General features: G+C 47.5%; 1 protein-coding gene across 1 annotated transcript in view; it reads left to right on the top strand.

Moving 5' to 3' along the window:
• The window catches only part of HRAS (Harvey rat sarcoma viral oncogene homolog), a 43,189-nt gene that overhangs the window by 607 nt on the left and 23,163 nt on the right, over positions 1-19,419 (top strand). The gene's annotated exons all lie outside the window — the stretch shown is intronic.

Here is a 19,419-nt window from a genome sequence, read left to right as displayed (position 1 = left end):
CCGGGTGGGCGGTGGCGGCGGCGGCGAGGCCCGGGGGTGTTTGGGGGCGGTGGCGCGGACCCACCTGCTCGCCTGGCCGCGCCATGACTCTGCTGCCTGGGCGCTGCCTGCCGACCCCAGCCCCGGGCAGGCCGCCGAGGGGGGGAGGGGTGGTGGGGTACCACTGAGAGCCACAGCCTCTGCACCCCCTTTGACCTCCGTCCCCTCTGCACCCCCTTTGCCCTCCGTCCCCTGCCCTCTCCTCCTCCTGCACCCCCTTTGCGCTCCTCCTGCCCCTTTCCCCTGCAGCCCCCTTTCCTTCACCCCCCCCGCCCTCCCACTCCCCCCCAAGTCCCCAAGCTGCAACCCTCTCCGCCGCCTTTCCCTCCTCTTCCTCGCACCCCCAGTTTGCAGCCCCCAGCACCCACCTTCCCTCATCCCCTTGCATCCCCCACGCCACCCCTGTGATGCTCCCAAGTGGGAGCACCGGACCCCCTACCCTTTGCCAAAGCAGGTGCCCACCGGGCTCCGGCCGCCTCTCGTCAGAGCGGCACCCCCCCCCCCCAAGAGACCAGCTCCCCGGCAGTGCCAGGCGTCGGCAGGCCAGGGGCGAGGTGCAGAGGGGGCGCGCAGGTGGCAGAGGCACAGGTACGTGCATCTGCGAGCAAGTGAGCGCGGTCCCCCTGTTCCTGCGTGCGTGCGGCTCTGCGGAGCTGGCGGCACCTCCCTTCCTCCCAGGGACGCTCGCCGCCGGGGCTCTGCGGCGTGCGGAGGCTGCTTGCGCCCTGCCTGCCGTGCAAGGGCGTCACAGGGTCCGGGGCTGCAACCCCTTCCCCTCGAGTGGGAGCAGGTGCATCTGGTGGCTCGCTCGGCCCATATGGGTCCTGGCTGGGGATGCGTTTTAATTGCCTCGAGCAGTGGAGCGTGCCTGGAGACAAAAGAGCCGATGAGAAATGGGAGAGGACTGGCAAACTCTGGAGCAGCTGGAGAAATCCTTAGGACAGCTGGAAGCAGGAGGATGGTGCAGCAGGAATGGCTTGACCCAAGTCAAGCCATTGACTGTTTCGGTGACCTAAGTCATGTCTCTTTAGCCTGCGCTGTGTGGAGTTGCTCCTGGGTAGGTCTTGGAGATGCAGAAGGGGTACAAACTCCTGGTGAGGTTCTGTCATGACATACCCCAGTCTGGTTGGCACGGGTAGGTTGTGCAGGTTGGAGCAGGAACTGGTTTCGAATGGATAAAAGCACATGAGGCTTTGTGCGGGTTCAGCTAAAGAGTTGCTGGAGGGTTGTATGGCGGATGTTGGTTTCTCCTGGTCAGAATTGCTAATGTGTTTATCCTTGCAGAGCTCCAAAGTATTTTGATTTTGCAGCTGGTGATTTGCGTGATTTTCCCCAAGTGTTTGTAACACAGCCGTGACTTTGAATCCATGTGTGTCCCTTCCTCTGTGTATCTGGTCCTTCCCTTCTCCTCGTCAAACGTTTTCCTGATGTGATTAATAACATGCCAACTGCTTCATTTCAGCACCGGGGAGGCCGATGCTGATTGATTTCCCTGATCAGTCTCCTCGGTGGGTCTGGAGGCTGATGGGTGTTATCACTGCATAAAAGTCTGCTTTGGGGTGGGAGCTGTCAGCATGTCTTTTTTTTGTCTTGGTGAGCCTCTTATTTCTTTAATTAAAAAGGGATGAAGTATGTATGGTAATACCCTCCATGTTTACATAAAAATGATCCTGTAATTAGCAATAATTATTTCAGTTTGGGATATCGCTGTTACATTTAAACAGGACTTATGACCTGAGGGACATTTTTATGGCCCCAAGGAGTTACCCTTGGTGTGGTTCTCTCCTGTGGTGAGTTTGGTTCTTGGCTGCTGTCAGTGGTGAAGGTAGAGCAGCGGTGGGAGTAACCTCAGGTTTCTCTGATGTGGGCCTAGAAAGCGATGGCCACAGTTTCCTCATTGAGTCCAGCACTGCTTCACGGGGCTCCCCAGCAGACCTGCTGCCATGTGCACGGAGATGGTCTGCTGTAGTGGCTTTCACCCTGTCGTCTGAGGACTCTCGGGGGACTCCCTTGTTATTGTGTTGGGCCAGAGGGAAAAAAAAGGCTGAAAAATTGACCCTTTTTTTTTTTTTCCCTAGCTCTCCTAGGGAGGTTTGGAAAAGGCTGCTGGTACTTGGGAAGCTTTTCCGTGCGAGAGTAGAGGTCCTGAGGCATCCTTGTCCACATGGCCATCTTTCACCTGACTTCCCTTCCCTTTGAGAAGAGCAAAGCTCAGCTCCCAAATGTGAACGTTTGCTTCCAGGCTGGAGATGACACCCACTGCCGCCCTTCTGCTGCTGGTGCACCCCAAATTTACCTTCTTGCTAAGGTGCCCTTGGAGCTCCCCAGGTTTTCTTGGGGTAAAAAAGTTGAATATAGGGGAAATATTCAACAAAATAAAACCCAAGACAAAAAATATCGCCTGTGGAGAGGGATTCCTTGTGGGAGGGTGATGAAGGGAAGAGGTAGAAATGTCTCTCGTCTCCTGTCTTTCAGGTTGTGTTATGCTGTTATACTTTTTGTTGGTCTAGGAAAAGCAAAATGATTGTGCTCTGAGCACTCTTTATCAGCTTTCTATTTTAACATTTTTGAAGTGTAAACTTACAACCAGAGCTTATTAAGCGGCAGATAAAAATGTTGAACGTATTTGAATTTTACCTGTATTAATTTAATAATATATTTATGGAATTATATTTGATCAGCTCTATAGCTGGTTGAAGACCACAGAAGAGTATTAATCAAATAAATTATTTGACAAATACGCATGAGATTAAACAAATGATCTATTTGCCAACTGCTGTTCAACTGCTCAGCCATGGCATGTTCCTCTTTCTCTTATCTTTCCCTTCCAGTTTTCATTCCACTTTTTCATGGTTTGTCTTTTCCTGAACCGTCCTCAGTATCTGTTTCATTTCACTTTTCCTTTCCCTGTATTATTCTTTATCTCTGTTGTGTCATGGTTTTCCTTCCATTCTTTCTTCTGCCTCTTTCTTCAACCTCTCTTTCCATGCTTCTTGAGTCTAAATTAGCCAATTTCCCTCTCTTTCTCCACCTTCCTGCTGGAGATTTTTATTGAACACTTCGTAGCCAGCTCAACTAAACCTGGTATGCGTTTAAACCCATAAAAACATAAAACTAAACCCAAACTGGGTGTGAATATGAAGATGTTTGCTTGGTGGTAATGCTTCTCTGCCTCTCCCTGGGTTTTCTGGCTGTTTCAGGGAGTGTGTTCCTGCAATTCTAGAGGTTTTTCCCAGCTCTTGTTTTTGCTTGTGCTCTTCTTATGCCTTTTTTAAAAGTGAATTTGACTTTGTATCCTGAGAAAACAGCTAGGATCAAATGGCAGACCTTGTGTTGTTCATTGGTTGTGTATCTGTACGCAACCTGCTTCCATCTGCTGCCTGACCAAGCCCAGCCTCCCCACCGGGCAGTCCTGCTTTCCTCCTGGCATCATCCTTCCTCCCCTCTGGGGTTACATCCAGGAGGTGTCTTTCAGTAGGGCAGAAGGAATGAGTGCTCTGAAGGTTTTCTGGCTTACCTGTTACTTTCAGAGTCGATATGAGTGTCAGCTTGATGAGGGTAAGTAGCAAGATGCAAACAGGTTATTGTGCATGACAGAGCAGTCACAGTATTCAACTTAGATCTAGCATTCAAAGATTGAAGTCTCTTAAAAATGAAAGTCTTCTTGTGGAGAAGACTTGTTTTTTTCCTCTGGATGAAATCTATGGGGGGGGGGATATTCTCAAAAACAATTAAAGGAATAGAAAATTTTGTATTTTAGGGGAGGAAATTTGCTATGCCTTGGCAGTAAAGCTCAGGCAGTCCAGAGGAGTGTGATGGGAGTGCTCAGAGTGCGTGATTCGCCTCCTCTGATGGTTGCAGTGGTGTTGCTGCAGTGAATGAGCTAAGCCGTGTATGTCATAGCTGTCTGCTTTAAGTACTGGGAGTTACGTGATAATGCGCTCTCGTACCCATAAGGAAAGGTCTCTGCTGTACTGAAGTTAACAGTTACACTGCTCCTCTATGTCTTGTGAAATGTTTTGGATAACACTCGGGTGCACTGACACAGCGAGCAGTCTAGGCAGTATGTCGTTGTGAAGCAAAATTGATTGGGGAGGATGGGGCCAAGAGGAATATTCTTTTGCAGTTAATTATTTACTGCAGGGAGAGAGGGAAGCTGATGATGTTTGGTTTATAATTATAGATATCCAGAGGAAAATGCTTCAAGATGATCCGTTTTATTCTGTGGATTGCCACCTATTTCTTGGTCTCTATAAAGTGAGACCAGCACTGTTTAATGACCGGTTCAGTAAAAGCAAAACTTCATTATCAACTTCTTACTGCTGGAATATGGTTTTACAGCTTGCTGTGTGTGACGCAAAATGGCCTGAATGCCTACAGAGGGAATAGTCTTTCTGTGCTTGCTGTCTTAATGCATGACCTGCCCATGGTGCCCATCTGATGGCAGCGTGGGCTCTTGGAACAGCTCATCTCTGTGCTGAAAGGTGACTTTGTGGTTGAAGTGCAGTACCATGGACCCAGGAGTCCTGACCCCCTCTCTGGTCTTGGCTGAGCTGGTTGCCTTCTCTCACTGGGCTCTCTTCTTCTTCAGGCGTGATACCAACCCAGCAGATATCCAGCCTATCTACTAAAAGGGTAGGATTGTCCTGAGTGAGGGGCACACTGATAACACAGAGGCAGCAGCAGCCCAGATTCTTGCATAATACAGTGCTGAGGGCCAAGCTATAAGTGGATTTTTTCCTTTTGCATAGCTAAACCCGTTACAGTTCAGACTGCTCATATGTAAGTTAAATTCAAGAGCTGGTGGAGCTGAGTTTAGATGCGCTTGTGTGGGAGCACTAACTTGACGAATACAAAAAAAGAGACATTGCTGCAATGTCTCTGGGAAGATGCCTGTACATCTACTGCTTGTTTAGCATACTTGAGAGAACAGCAGACGTGAGGGAGAAGCTGTGGCCTGTGAAATGAAGAGGATGTCGTCCTCTTACTGGGAGAAGGAGAGGAGCAAGATTCAAAAAGCCAGGGGGTAGGAGCAAAAGGAGGGATGCAGGTGTGCACAGCGGGGACTGCTCTGGGCTGCCCTGTTCTCACTGGATAAGGCTCTGCAGGAAGAGAAGTGAGGAGGAGATCAGTAGAAAAAGGCACTGTGGAGGCTGCTGTTGTGCAAGGTGGAGCATCGGCTATCCTGCTGAATTGGAGTGTGGCTGGCTGGCAGCAGGAGCACACAGGATTGTCTCCCCTGAGAAAAGCAGACAGGTGAAAATCTCCAAAGGAGAGTCTGGCTAGCAAGTGCTTGTGCCCCAGGCAAGTTGGGATCTTGTTTAGAGGCTTGCTGAGAAGTGAGCTCCGTTCATCAGCGGTTTGTTGGGGTAACAGGCTGCTGTCGTGTAGGCTTGTTCCAGTATCAGTGTTGAGTCTGGTCTGATGCTCCGTGCTGTCTTCAGCAGTTCTGTGGCTTGCATCCAGCTCTGCTCAGCCTGCTCCAAACTATGTGTATAGAATAAGCTTGAATGTATGAAACTGGAGTCTGCAAATGATGCATTTCATCCCTTCTCTTACCCCAGCTAGCCACTGCAGCAGCCAGAGCGGTTCTCCTGGTGTGGCACTAGCTCTTGTATTTCTGTAGTGACCGTAGCATCCCTGCTTCTTCCCTGCAGCTAGATTTGCTGGAGCAAGAATGAGATGTCAGGGAGTGTAGTATTATACGAGGGACTGGAATTCATCCTCCAGAAGAAGGAGAAGGCTAGACTTGAGAAACCAGGCTTTGGTTGGTATGATAAAATAGATGAAACGGTAGTTGAGTACGATAAGTAAATAAAACATCACTGTTTCTTGGAGGTAAATAAGGGACAGACCCCAGCCTGTATGTGTGCTAATCCTGTAACTAGCTTTTCCATTGTCTTCCCTTGGATCTGTGTCTGTTGATGCTCGTTTTGGGTCCTGCCGTGTTAGGCTTCTGCTGTGAACAGCATGACTTTCTCCTTTGTAGCATGCAGACCCAGCAAACGCTGGTGAAAGCAGGAGGTACCTCCTGCCTGTGTGCATGTGTGTGCATGCATACCCCTTGCCTCCCCAGCTTGTGTGTGTAGGCTGAATATATAACCTTATAATACAACCTTGGTCATGCAAGGTTTCTCCCAGTCGTGTTTGCCCTGGCCTTTTCCTGATTTGCATGATATTGTACGAGGCCAGCCAGCTTTTTCTGGAGGGCTTGTCCCACTTTCCACGCAGGCAGCCTTGGGCTGGGCAAGTGGTCTGCTCCCTGACCTGCTGCGACAGGCGTGTGCTGGCTTCTTGCTCTGGTGATGTGGGAGGGAGTATGAGGGTAAGTGCTGGGGGGCTAGGCAGTGGGAGGACATTGCTGTGCCTCCAGGTTGGTGGTGTGACCTCCCATCTGGCAGTTAGTGTAGCTGCTGATGGATGAGGAACTACATGCAAATCTCTGCTCTGCTTTCTGCCTCGTCGTTCTGTTGGGGGATGCGGTGGTTGTCACTTGTACTTGAGTCTGTGAGGGTCAGATCTGCTCTCTCTACTCCTAGGAGTATGTATGTACCTCCGCCATACTGCTGTACTCAGTCACAGCTGACAACTCTGTGGCTGTTCTCGTGGCCCCCATGAATTTCCAAACATCAAGGTATTCATTCTCAAAACACACACACGCTGGAAAGAAATGACCACCACAACCATGGTCAAGGTAGGAGACAGAGGCATGAGAGAGTCAGACCTAGATCTGGAAAAGTGCTTCTGCTCCTGCTCTTCCACAGAAGCAAGGAGGCTGCGTGCTGGTGTGGCTCATAGTCATAGGGGCATGTGCAGGGTCTCGCTGTGTCTGTGGCAGAGCAGGGAGTTGAATGGATGAGGGTGGAAATCTCTTGGCTGATCCCTGTGCAAGATCCATCTGGTACAGTTGGTACAATTGTGCCACGGTTCCTTGTGCAGAAGGGATGAAAGCCACAGTATTCATCCCAGAAAGCCACTGCAGAGGCAGCATCAGGACATATTTCTGAGAGTGGCTGGCAAAGTCGACACAGACATGTTGTCCAGTGCTAGATCATTTCTGTGTTCCCATCCCTGCAATACACCCAGTGTCAAAGGATCAGTGGCTAAAGATGTCAGGCACCTAATGAGAGATGTTTTCAAGTGTGAAAAGCATTGTCGTCTGAAAATACTGTCCCTTTACGTATCTCGGTTGTTCAGAGACCAAAGTCATTCCACAAACTCTGGTAACATTGACCAAGACTCAAGGAAAGCAAGAAGATGGGGCTGTAGACTTTGCAGGGAGGTAGGGCTGCGTAGAGCGCAGCTTGGATCCGATGTGCAGACAATGATCTGCGTGGGGCTGTCAAGCAGATGCAGTGATAGAGGCAATCAGTTGGTGTTGGACTGGGAGGTCCACCAGCTGGCTGCCTTGTAAATGTTGCTGTTTCCCTGCTGAGCATGCCGACTTGTGATAGGTGGCTGAGGGTGGAGGGTGCTTTGGAGTACACAAGTTTTTTAAACCACTGACAGTGGTTATTTAGAGCTGCAGCAAAGCGTTTTATGTGGGCATACCACTGCAGCTTAACTTTGGCCTCTAAGAGATTAGTTTGCTACCACTCCCACCACAAACCACAGGATCTTGGACACTCCACCTAGGATCAGTCCTGTCATAAGCCCACCTCAGTCCTCCTGCGATGGGGCTATAGACCATGTCAGCAGCCCTTCAGTGTGGGTCTAACAAGGCAATGCCTCAGTGGGGTGAGAGCAGTTCTCTCCCTATTTTGTAGCAGGCACAAGGAGGATACAAATAGGAGGAAAATGGCCTTTCTTGACTGATTGCAGCAACTACTGTCATGGTTTTCTTGAGATCGTTTCCTATCTGCCATCCCAGGCAAGAATTTGGGCAGTTGTCCTGCAAGGAGGAAAGCTAGGACTTTCGGACCCTGAATAACACTTGCTTAATAATTAGTCATCTGATCCCCACAACTACTGCACCTGATTATCAGGGGCCAGACAAGATGTCCTCTGCTCCACGTTTCTTCCATGATGAGCGCATTAATCTGTATGAGTAAGAGAGAATACTTCCTCTACATCAGTTTATACCTTTGTTGTTCCTTTTCTTCTGCAGGATATCTCCCAAGCAGCCACCCTATTCCAACCTATGAAGTGTTCAGGCCTGGCTGGTTCCTCATACCTGCTAGAAAGTCAAAAACTGCACTCTAAGTGCCAAGTTCTGGCTGTGGGAAGTGAGTTAGTGCATGAGTTTCTCTTTCATCTTCCTCCTTCCCAGAATTTTGCTGGTAGATATGATCACTCTTACTGCTTGTGGGTAATATGTCCCTACCCCAAATATTTACCAGTGCTCATAGTCAGGGCAGACACTGACTGGGCAGGAAAAGGAGAGGCTTTATTACGACCTTTTGTTTTACAGCTGGGGAACTGAGGAATGGAAATCCATGTTAAAAGGAAGAACCTGGAGAAGGGTTGAGAACAGAAATTGTTGTCCTAGTCTGATGCTTTGACTGCAGGATCAGCTTCCCCCTTCCTTTGGTAACTGATCAGCATCAAAAGATTCAGCACCCAACTGTTGATGTGTTGCTAATCTGATTTTCTGATGAGTGAAATGCTTCCTCATCACAGTGAACCCTGAGAAGGTGGGATTTTGTTTCCTTTTATCATTTCAAGCAAGGTTGTCTTGTCTGTTGTTTTAATATTTTAGGTATCCAGTCTTAAAAGTGATGTGAGTGGAGGGCTGGAATAGTAGTCCTTTCCATGTAAGTCTTCCAGGCTGTAAGCGGGGCTTGTGTCTGCAGAAATGGATAGATATCCTATGGTAAAACTGACTGTCGTGGCTTGTTGTGGGTTGGAAAAACAGTAAGAAAATTTGGGTAACTGAAAAGAGATGTTGCAGCCCCCTGGATGGAGATTGATTTAAAAACCAGAGGGCTTTAGGATCTTGATTTGTGTTGGTGGCAGATGATTGCAAACCAAGCCATTCCCTTTTGGTCACCTGCACCAAGGTGCTTTTTGTGGAAGGATCTAAAAAACAAGATACAGTTAATTGGCCATGTCTTGGAGGATAAAAAAAACTTGGGGGGGTGGGGGGGGAGTGGGGGAAGGTAGAGGTAGATTTCTTCAAGAAGTAAAAAAACCCTTTACTTTTTCTCAAGGCAGTTTCCCAGGCACCTAATCTAATTTTTCCAAAACAATTCTCTGGCAGCCAGGGCTCACATATTTTTAAAAAACAATGTAGGAAGGAATGCATTGTGACAGTTTAATTTGTTGCTGAAATACAGTCACCTCTGGGGTAATTCAGAGCAACCATGGAATGGATGATAAACCCGTTCAGGATGGGAGGTGAGTGAAGGGAGGCTGCTCAGAAGAAACCACTGATGGAAGATGCCCATGTAGAAGTATAACTCCTGGAATTTAGGTTCATCATTTTCCTCCTTTGACTCTCATGGAGCTGTCACATCTTCTGAACAGGGCAGTTGTTGCCGAGTCTTTGCATGTGTCCTTGATGTGGCAGCAAGGGAGGTTTTGGTGGCGATTCTCCCATGCAGGTGGTAGGGAAGACCCTCTGGTACTGGCCAGCTTTAGAGATGAAGTGGATGCAGAAGAAAAGGTGGAGGATTGCAGCACATAGGGTACAGGTCCCTGTACCTTCTAGTCCCTGGCTGGGGACTTCTAAAGGCCCAGGGCAGCTAGATGGATATTGTAATCACCAATCCATGGGTGCAAATTGAGCTGTGTAAAGCTGGCCTGCAATCTCTACCATTTTAAAGAGAAAACAAGGCAATTGCAGGATGCTCTTGAGAAGGCAAAGGAAAGCCTGCCCGAGTTTTAGAGGAAGCTGTACAATTTGAAAAGAAAGAGGTATGGAGTTGCTTCTGTAGCCCTGTTTAGGGTCCTCAAGAAGAGTGTTGTCTGAAGTGTGCTCCTTGTGAAGAGGTGAGAAGCTGAGTGCCTAGCAAAGGGCTGGGCTTTTTCAGAGCATGCTACTAAGTATATGGGTTTTGGCAAGCCTTGCAAATGCATTGCAACAGGGTTACCAGGTCTTGTTCAAATTCTGCTGAAGTTGGTTGAACTATGTTGACTGCAGTGACCATGGGCTGGCAGGCAGTACGGCATCTCTCAGGTCAGTTCAGGTTTTCGTCTCCTTTGTTTCAAAGTCTGCATCTAGAATGAGTTTATTTAATTCACAGCTTAGAGCAACTTCAGAATACATCTCAGGGAAGGAGAAAAAGGAAAAAAAATCCCAACAAACAAACCCACCACCAACAAAACAGATCAAAATAATTAAACAGCTCATGCTATGGAACTGGGATGTGACTGGCAGCTGATGCATGGAGTTGGACAACCATCAGTCACGCTGTCTCAGCGTGGCTTGCCCTGCGTGGGCAATGGGAGCGAGTACCTGTTGGGACTAGGACACAAAGAGACATTTAAAATCTGAGGCAGGAGCCTGCAAATGCAGTGACAGTTGTATGCTGGGGTGGAAGAAAAAGCTCTGCCACCAGTAAGTCACCCTTTCAGGGAGCTAATTTTTGAATGTCTTGTTTTCTTCTGAACCCTTCAGTCCCACTGTGGGTAAATGTCATGTGGTTGCTTCCATGCTTTCTTTTTTATCCCCTATTTGATTTGTAACAACTTACTCCTCATTCATCCTGTTGTCAGAGAAGTTATTCTGCCTGCAATCCTGTCTGAGCTTAATTTTCTTATTTTCTGTAGCACAGGGGCTGATGGCTTCACAAATCTCAGAATAACGCCTCAATCTCTCCCCTGGCCAGCCTAGCAGCATGACAGCTCCATTTAATGTGTGTTGTCTGCTTTGGCTTCCTGCCCCTAGACTCATTATTTTGCATTTGTCTGCCTCAAGCTCCAGTGTTGCCTGCCTCAAAGGATTGTATATCAGAAGTCATGAAAAAGAGAAGAATCCTCAAGGTTGGTCTGTAAATCCCAAGTCTCTCTGCTAGTAGAAATGTGCAGTCTGGGTGCTCTATCCTTTCCTCTCCCATGTCCTTGTCACAGCCCTACTGCATGCGTGCATCCCTCCCTGCCTGTCCTAGTACATCTCGATGGGTATGAAGTGAGCCTTGCAGGCTCTCCAGGCAATGCTGTTCTCATGGCACAAAGCATTTGGTGCCTGGGACGTTTCCCATTCTTCTCCTGCTGACAGAGAGGCAGGTTGAGACCTGCAGCTCTGCCTTCTCTTCAGCCAGCCCCCAAAATGACTTGGATCCACTTGGACTATTGTTACAGGGAAAATACTGTGAAGTTTTCTCCGTGGCAGATCCTTCAGGGCATGGGCCTCGCATCTACCACTTGAAGTGTAGCGTTACATTTGGGCTTGGGGGCTGGAAGTGCTTTCATGATAGGTGCAGTGTGAGATAGTCCCTCTCTGAAAAGCTTACGAGCTGAATGCAAGATGAGGAATGTCAGGGCGCAGTTCACCTGTCCAGATGTTGACATTAACATTCCAGATGCTTAGTCTCAGCCTCCTTATGTAGGCAGTGGAGGAAACAAGCACTTTCATCCCAATGCAGATAGATATCTGAAGCAGGTCTAACAGATTGTGCCTGTCTCTTCTCATTGATGATAAAGATGAATCCCACCTTAACTGGCTACATTGAGCAGGCTGGGGTAACACAAAAAGAGAGCAAGACAGTGTTGAATGTAGTCTGTCCTTGTCTTAGCTGTGTGCTGTCTCATCTGGTAAACCTATGCCTCTTCCTTTGCCCAAGAAGCTACCCTTCATTTTGGTTCCTTGCTGGCCAAGAGCTGGAGGGAAGTCATCCAGACAGTGACTGGAAGACAGATTTAAACACCTCTCAGAGGTGCTCCTAGCAAAGGTGCTAGGACAGAGGTCCAAGCCTGTCCGAGCTCCGGACCAAGGGGAATTTTAACCAAGAGAAGGCAGAAGGCATAGGTAGGAATGGAGCAGTTTGGTCCCTGTTTCATCCTTTCATACTGAGGCCAAGCAGCTGCTAGCATAGGTCGGGGTTACTTGAATACTTCTTGGGAGCTCCCGACCTCGTGTGTGTGCCTGAACAGCAGTCCTGTTATGTTGCAGTGGGGAAAGACATGAGACCTCTAAATCTGGAGCTGAGACAAGGACATGGGAACTTCAGATTGTGGATTAACAGATGATAGCAGCAGGAGCCCTGCAGTGCCTCTACAAGGGCTGCACATCCGGGTGTTTGAGGCTTGGTGGGTAAAACCCTTTCTGTTAGGGGGAAAAGAGCTTTTTCCTAACACTGAAGCACTATTAAATGAGGCTTTGAGGGCAATGGAGCCAGTTTCTGTAGTTTTGTATCCCACTTGAGCTAAACCTTCACAGTTGCTCTGAAGACCCTGGTGTGGTTTGCAGGGAGCAGGTTGGAGGAGACCCAGAGCTGTTCTTGAAAGAAGTGGAAAAACAAAGCTGAGCTGACTGGAAGGAATAAAGCCTGGTAGCTGAGGGAGGATTTTCTTGACTGGCTGACTTTTCCCTTTGATTGGGAGCACTTGTTCCATCATGCCTTTTGCTGGGGAAGAATTAGCCCGGTGGCAGAAATGTGATGTACTGGGCGTTTCAGGAGTGAAAAACCTGTCCACAGCAAGAGCCTGCAGAGCTTGAACTCAGCCTTTTAGTCCCCGTGCTGGCAGCTGATTGCAAGCCTGCTCGGCAGGGGAGGGTGCTGTGCCAGGCTCTTTACCCTCTGTCTCATGCCTGTGTAGTCAGCATTAATTCCTAGGACCCCAAAGAAAACCAGAGTCAGTTTTGTACCCTACTTGTTTGTTACTGAAACTCATGCTATAATTCCCATCAGTTCAGACATCCCTAAATTGGTAGTTAGCTCTGGCGAGCCTCTGGAAGTCTACTGTGTGCACTACGGTCACTTCAAACTTTGCAATAGCAGGGAATTTATTAGGGGAAAAATTTCTGGCTGACCCTAGGTGGGAAGCACTCATACCATGCTACAGAAAAAGGCAACCCCCCCCCTCATATTCCATTATATAGTGTATTTGCCTCACTTCACAATACATCTGATCTCTCCCTGCTCTCTTTCCTGGCTACATGTGTCTACCACAAGCTTTTGTGTTTTCCAACTCTTGCTTCTAGGGGACAGAGAGGGCAAGACAGAGCATATGAAAACCTTCAGGAGGCTTTTAATTCAGGAAGGAAAGTGTATCAGGGCCTTGTAGTTAAGACCTGCAGCATATGTTTTGCACTGATACTTTCCTTGTTGTCCGTCCCCTCTGAACTTTGGTACAATAAATAGCATCCGTGTTTGAAAAGCATCCCAGCAGAGAGGCAACTGGCACGGCATCGGGTCCTTGCAGCTTCTCAGTGTTTCTGCTGCATGTAGCCTCTTGCCTGGTCAACAAGTGCATCATCAGTAGCGTGAAACAGCGAGCGTGCGCCTGCCCCTTTTGCCTGCTCACCTGAAGTAATTCCTTCTGTTACTCCTTCCATGTGGCAAAAACAAGTCAGAAAGGGAGAGATGTTAATGCAGGGTTTTGGTTTGCAAAATGATACCTGCAGTGCCTTGCTGTGCTCTGTTATTCATGTGCGAAACCCTGAGCCCATCTGCGGGAGCGGTAACATGCTAGTACTGGCTTTTTGTTGCAGTCAACCTGCTGCTGGTTGGACGTACTCCGGCAAAACAGTGCTTTTTACTTGTTAATTTTTGCCACCGACAGTACACTCGCTGCCTTGTTGACAGGAGATTGTTCATAGGTCTCTGGGACATGTGTGGTGGCGTTGCTCGGCTATCTGCTCTCCTGGTTGAACAGGCATGTGTATGGGTCTTTGAAAGCTGGTGGGAGAAACCAGGATCCATCAGTCTTTCATGAAGGTTTTGTAACTATATGACCTTCCTAACTAATTTGTCTAATTCCCTAATGACATATGTGCAACTAAATGTAGGCAGACAAGGCTATATCAAGCCTTAGGCATGGGAAGTCATGTAATATGATAAAGTTGCATATTGTGTCCAGGGCAGAGCTAACCTTGTTGCACCAAGAACTTCCTTAAGGTTTTACCTTTAGCGGGGGAAGATGACTCCCATTGCAGGGAAGCCTGGTTCTCTCCCATGCTCCACCAAAGGCTGCTTTGGTTTCTGATTCAGCTCTGCAAATACCATCTAGTGGCTTCAAACTGGATATGAATTTGGCTGGTATTATTTCCCCTGTGAAGGCTAGAGCGAAGGAGAAAAAATTAAAGTAACCTGTCTTAGCCTGAGTCAGCATCGCAGAGTTGCGAGCTTGTCTCTGTAGAGCCTAGTGAAAGGTCCCTGCCTTATCTGGCTTGGTATTTTGCTGGTTGCACAACTCACACATCCCATAGATGCAAATATTTTTCCTGGGGTTGGCCCTGGTTGCCCAAGGAGGCTGTTTGTTCAGATTCTCATGCTTTGCAATTAATATAAGCTTGCAATTAATATAAGCTTCTTGACTCTGTGTGAGAGAAAGAAGGGGAAGTAGTGCTAGGTGGTTTTTTTTCCCTCTCCCTGTTGTTCCTCACCAGCCGGCTACTTTGAAAGGAGCATGTTGTGGTTTTTCCTTAAGAAACAACATGTTGCTGCAAATTCAGCTTCGGAGGTGTTGTGGGAGCTTTTGTCCACTGATGTTGTGGCTGCTGCAGGCAAGGTGCAGACAGTACGTAGCACTGCGGGTACCCAGCCTGTGAGCTGGGTCTGGTCGAAGTGGAATTCAGCCCAGCTGAGCGGCATGGTCCTTCTTCCCTGGTGCATTCCCACACTCGCTTGGCGGCAGCTGGGAGATGCTAGACCTGCCTCGCTCCTTCGTATCATCACCTAGATCATGCAAGACCAGCAAAGTTCACACCACGGGATGTTGTCAAAGGAATCCGAACCTGGTGCATTGCAAATAAATATCTCCACCTTGTTCAGCTAAGGCAATGTTATCTCAAGAGGTATGTAGTGTATGAAGTGTGCTCGTCACAACCGTTGCAGGCACCAACACAGCTCACAGAGATATTTATGCACATTCTCTCCTGAGCTACTGGATGAAATTGGGTCCGTTAGAGGGTAAATCCCCTCCATTTTAGTACACGTTCAAAAAAAGGTATCTAGTTTAGACCTGGAGAGCACACTTCATCTTTAGGTACAGCAGCAAAACTTTGAGTAAACCTCATGAAGACTGTGGTTCGCTGTTTCCCAGAGTACTCTCTGAACTTGCTTTTTTTTTTGTGTGTATGTGCTTCAAGAGCAGCAATTCCTTTGGTGCTGTAGAATAAAAGAAGCACTTGCTTAAAGTGGCATGGAGGAGTTCTCACCCTATAAAACTCAGCCTGGGCCATCAGCTGTGTATTTCACAGTGATCTCGGCTGATCACATCGGTGTCGTCTTCAGACCTTGCAGCCATGTGGAACTCTTTTTAGCGGGGAGAAAAAAGGCCAACTACATGAATTTTTGTATCTGATCAGGGTTTTGACTGTTAGCTTAAGTCAGATTTCCTGTTTGAGTGGACATAGTATGTCCTGAGTTTTTGATAAAAATACGTGGAAGTAATGGCAAATGAAGCCTGTGGAATGGCAGCCACCGCTTGGAACAGCTTCTTTATGGTAGAACTCCATTTGGGTAAGAAATACTAACTGCAAATACGCTTTTCTTCAGTGCAGGTTTTACACCCTCTCTGACCTATCTTAGGTGTGCAGGTGAAAGGCAAAAATTGATATGAGGTGATAAAATATTTGTGATTAGTAGGGATATGAATCCACATCCTAGACCCTAATCAGCCTCTGATGGAGGGAATTAATTTAGAATGAGACAACCTTTACCCCAGTTTTTTTAAGGATGGACTGTGAGGATAAGTTGACAAACTCCAGTGTTTGGAGCTCAATGCTTTCCTTGCTGTTGGAGTATGCATTTTCTTGTGTTAATATACTCACTTTCTACAAACACTGCAGCATCTCTTTTTGCGTAAGCAGTGTTTCAGGTTAAAGTTGGCTGGTTTGACATGTGAGCTGGTGGTTTTCCATGGGCTTTTTCTGTTTTTAAGAAAGCTTTTTGCAAATATTTGATTCCTTTTTTTTTAAATTTCATTTTATTTTTTCAGTTGAAGTTCCTGTGTGGGAACAATGAGAGCTGTGTGTAGGAACTGTACCCACTACACCATGCCATGGCCTTGAAGATTCATTGTAGGGACATACATGGTCCTCAGGGAGTTGCTTTCTGAAAATAAGAGGATTTTAACGGGGAAATCAAGCAGCAGGTTATTTCCAGTTAGGTGTGAATGACGTCCAAGAGTGAGAAACTGCTGTACGTGCCTTAGGAGCCCTGAGAAACAGCACTGGTGAGCTCTGCTGCTGTCAGGTGAAGCAGGGAGGCTTTATCATCAGCAGCACATCACCCCTTTCCAAAATCTCACCAGCTTGTCTCTCTGCCAGGCTCCTGTGAAAGCACGTGATTGTGAGATCTCACAATACTGGCAAGACTAAAAATTCAGAGTTCAAGCTTGATCTCTGAATTTATTGTTCTAAGGAAGGAGAATTTTGTCATACTGAGGATTTGAGGACAAATGGACCCATGAAGTAGAGCCCCTGACTGGGGATACTTGGTGGTTCTCTGCTCCCTTTAAGAAAAAAAAACCAAGCCACCAAAACTCTGAAAGAGCTGTTTGTTCAAAAGTGAAGACTTTCTGTAGTTGTTCCTAGTGACTGTTTCCTCAGGGGGATCATTTCCATATCTTATGAGTAATTTCTGAGTCCAACTCGAAGCTCACAAGACAGATCGTGTCGTGACAAGAGCTAGGAAGTTTGCATCATCTGCTTAGACTGGATCATCTTTAACAGTGCCGGTTCACATCACCTGTCCGTCTTCTTGCTTGCTTTTTCCTAACCACTGGGGGAAAGAAAAAAACCTCCTAACAGTCTTGTGACATTTAGCATTACTCAGAGACGCTTGAATGGTCAGCAAAGGCACCATGGACAGATTTTGTGAGTGTGGGTGAGCAGAATTGGAGAGGAACCCCGGACCACACATAGGACCAGGCTCCTACCACTTGAACAGCGACTTCATAGCTGTTAAAATTCATATTTATAACAGCAGACCAAAAAAAGGCTGAAGGTGTGAAAAGGGATGCAGCCACTAGTCTGAGCAAGCTTGTAGACTGTGGCCTTGGTGCACATCCCATTTTTATGTCCCACCAGCCCTGCCTGGAGCCCCTGTAGTGGTATTTGCCATAGCCCAAGAGATAGTTGAGGTTTTTGGTGCCCTGAGGTCCAGTGTTCAACCCCCTTTCAAGAAACCACAGCTTAAGTATCAGAGGTTCAGTTCTTGTGTCTTTGCTGGTGTTTGCAAGGGCAGATGCTGAACACAGTGGTAACCAATAGAATAAAAGGTCAGGACTGGTTTGCTGGGGGCTGATGGCAAAGGGTGATAGCATGAAATGCTCCCAGCAGTCGGTGATTTGCAGAGTAATGTATGTCATGCAACAGATCTTCCCAACCCTCCCAATCTAACAGCATATAGAAAATATAATAAATTTTACTTATAATAATAAAGTTGTATTATTATACGCTGAGGGATTGAAGGCAGATGCTTGCATTTTCCCCAGTGGGCTGATGGGAGGTTCAGGTTTTGTTTTGTTTTATTTATTATATTTTAAACCAAAGCCAAAGAACCATGAGTCAGCTTGATCTTTGCTGCAGCAGTTCCTCCGCTGTGGTCCCCAGGCATTGTCTAACAGACGCCTGCGCCTCTGCTAGGATGGATGAACCCAGAGACTGCTGTATAACATGTGCAGGCTTATTTTGTCACACCCCCTTGCAGAAACTCCTTAGGGAGGCTCTGCGTGTCCTTAGGAGCCAGTGGTAGGGGAAAGGAGGGGATGCTTTGTGCCTCTTAGCAGAGGGTCCTGGGAAGACAGTTGGCTGCTGATACCAGGAGCAAGTTCTCTGTGCCAGTGCCCACCAGCACCATGTGCGATTCCTCACGGCAGCCAGATCTCCAGGGAGGAGGAAACAACTCTGTTACCTCCTTCCTCCTTCTGCTTTATGATTGCTGACTTTTACAGCGGCTCTGTAGGCACTCTCTGTGCCTCCCTGGCTGAATGAAGGTGTATTTTTAACCCTTCATGTGCCAGGAAATGTCAGTCTACCTTGCTACCCTCTCAAGATGTTGAGAGGGATAAGTGCTCCAAGTGGGCTACGGTTGAAGATTAAAATAGACCAGGTGACGTCCCCAATCAATGTTGACTGTCTTGGCTTTAGTGGCTTCACTGCAGGGATGCTACTTTTTACCCTTTCCTTAAGGTGATCCTTCAAGGTTAGATCTCAGTTTTGGGACTCAACGCATTTGGTTCTGACTCCTCATCTCAGGCTGTCCTCTCCCTTCCTTTGGGAAACTAAAAAATCTTACACCTTGTCCATACTACACACGTACAGTGGCTTAGGGCTGTCAGGAGAAGTCAGCTTTGAAGTTCTATGTTTGCCTTTTGTGGTTATGTTTTTTTCCAGGCCAAATACAGAACTATTTGCATGAGCCTTATAAAGTCCAAGAATAAATCCAATGAACGCTGATGTGTTTCTTTTTAAAACGTCTCTGCAATGTGTGCTTCCCTAGCATTGCAGAGTTGTGCTTGGTCAGCAGGCTCAGAAAGTCTGAGAGGCTAGTGGGAGATGGCTGGATGCTGGGAAATAAAATGGGAAGCCATATATACAAGCCTGGTAAAAAGAAGGGATGTTTATAGCTTGGGAACCTCATTGCTGCAAGGTGTTAGGGAAGTCAGTGACTTCAGAAAATAAAGATTTGAGTGGGCAGCAGGGACAACCGAAGTTAAAAAGAAAGAAATTCTCCAAAGTGGAAGCTTTGGTGTAGGAGCCCCCTTTTTTGTTTGCAGATCATCTGGCAGGATGAGACCCTGCTTTGGGACCAAAGTTGGTTTGCACTGGAAAGAGTAAAAGAAGGTTTTGGGCTACATGAAAATCCCTTACAACATCTTTGATGCCTGGCTGTCACTTACACTGTGCTAATGAAGTTACGTTACAGTAATTACAGTACACTGCAGTTCAAAGTTCAAAAGTCCCTTTTTTTCTTTCTTTTTTCCTTAACGTGCGTGACCTTTTCTTGCTGCTGCTTGGGGTTTGCCTGGGAAGTTTGCTGTGCAGGGCTTGATCTGTGCTGGGGGTGCATTGCCATGCCTGACAAAGGGATGCTTCATCTAGAAGGGCACCTGCAGGCTCATGTTGCCTCCTTTTAGTTTCCCCAAGCTGTGACTCTTCCAGGTCATGCTGCAGACATTTTGGACTGTACTTTGCATGGTCTCTTTCTTTGTGTACTCTCAGGAGAAACCAGGTGCTGGAGAACAGGGTGAAATCCTGTCTGTGGGTGTTGTAAGCACCAGCTGTGTTTGGTGACCAGGTACCTGTCAGGGTAGTACCAGCTGTGGGTA

This window comes from Haliaeetus leucocephalus, unplaced genomic scaffold (assembly GCF_000737465.1).
Source record: "Haliaeetus leucocephalus isolate CR32 unplaced genomic scaffold, Haliaeetus_leucocephalus-4.0 Scaffold161, whole genome shotgun sequence".
Taxonomy (NCBI): domain Eukaryota; kingdom Metazoa; phylum Chordata; class Aves; order Accipitriformes; family Accipitridae; genus Haliaeetus; species Haliaeetus leucocephalus.
Note: the sequence above shows the minus strand (reverse complement) of the source record. Positions and strands in the feature narration are given on the sequence as shown.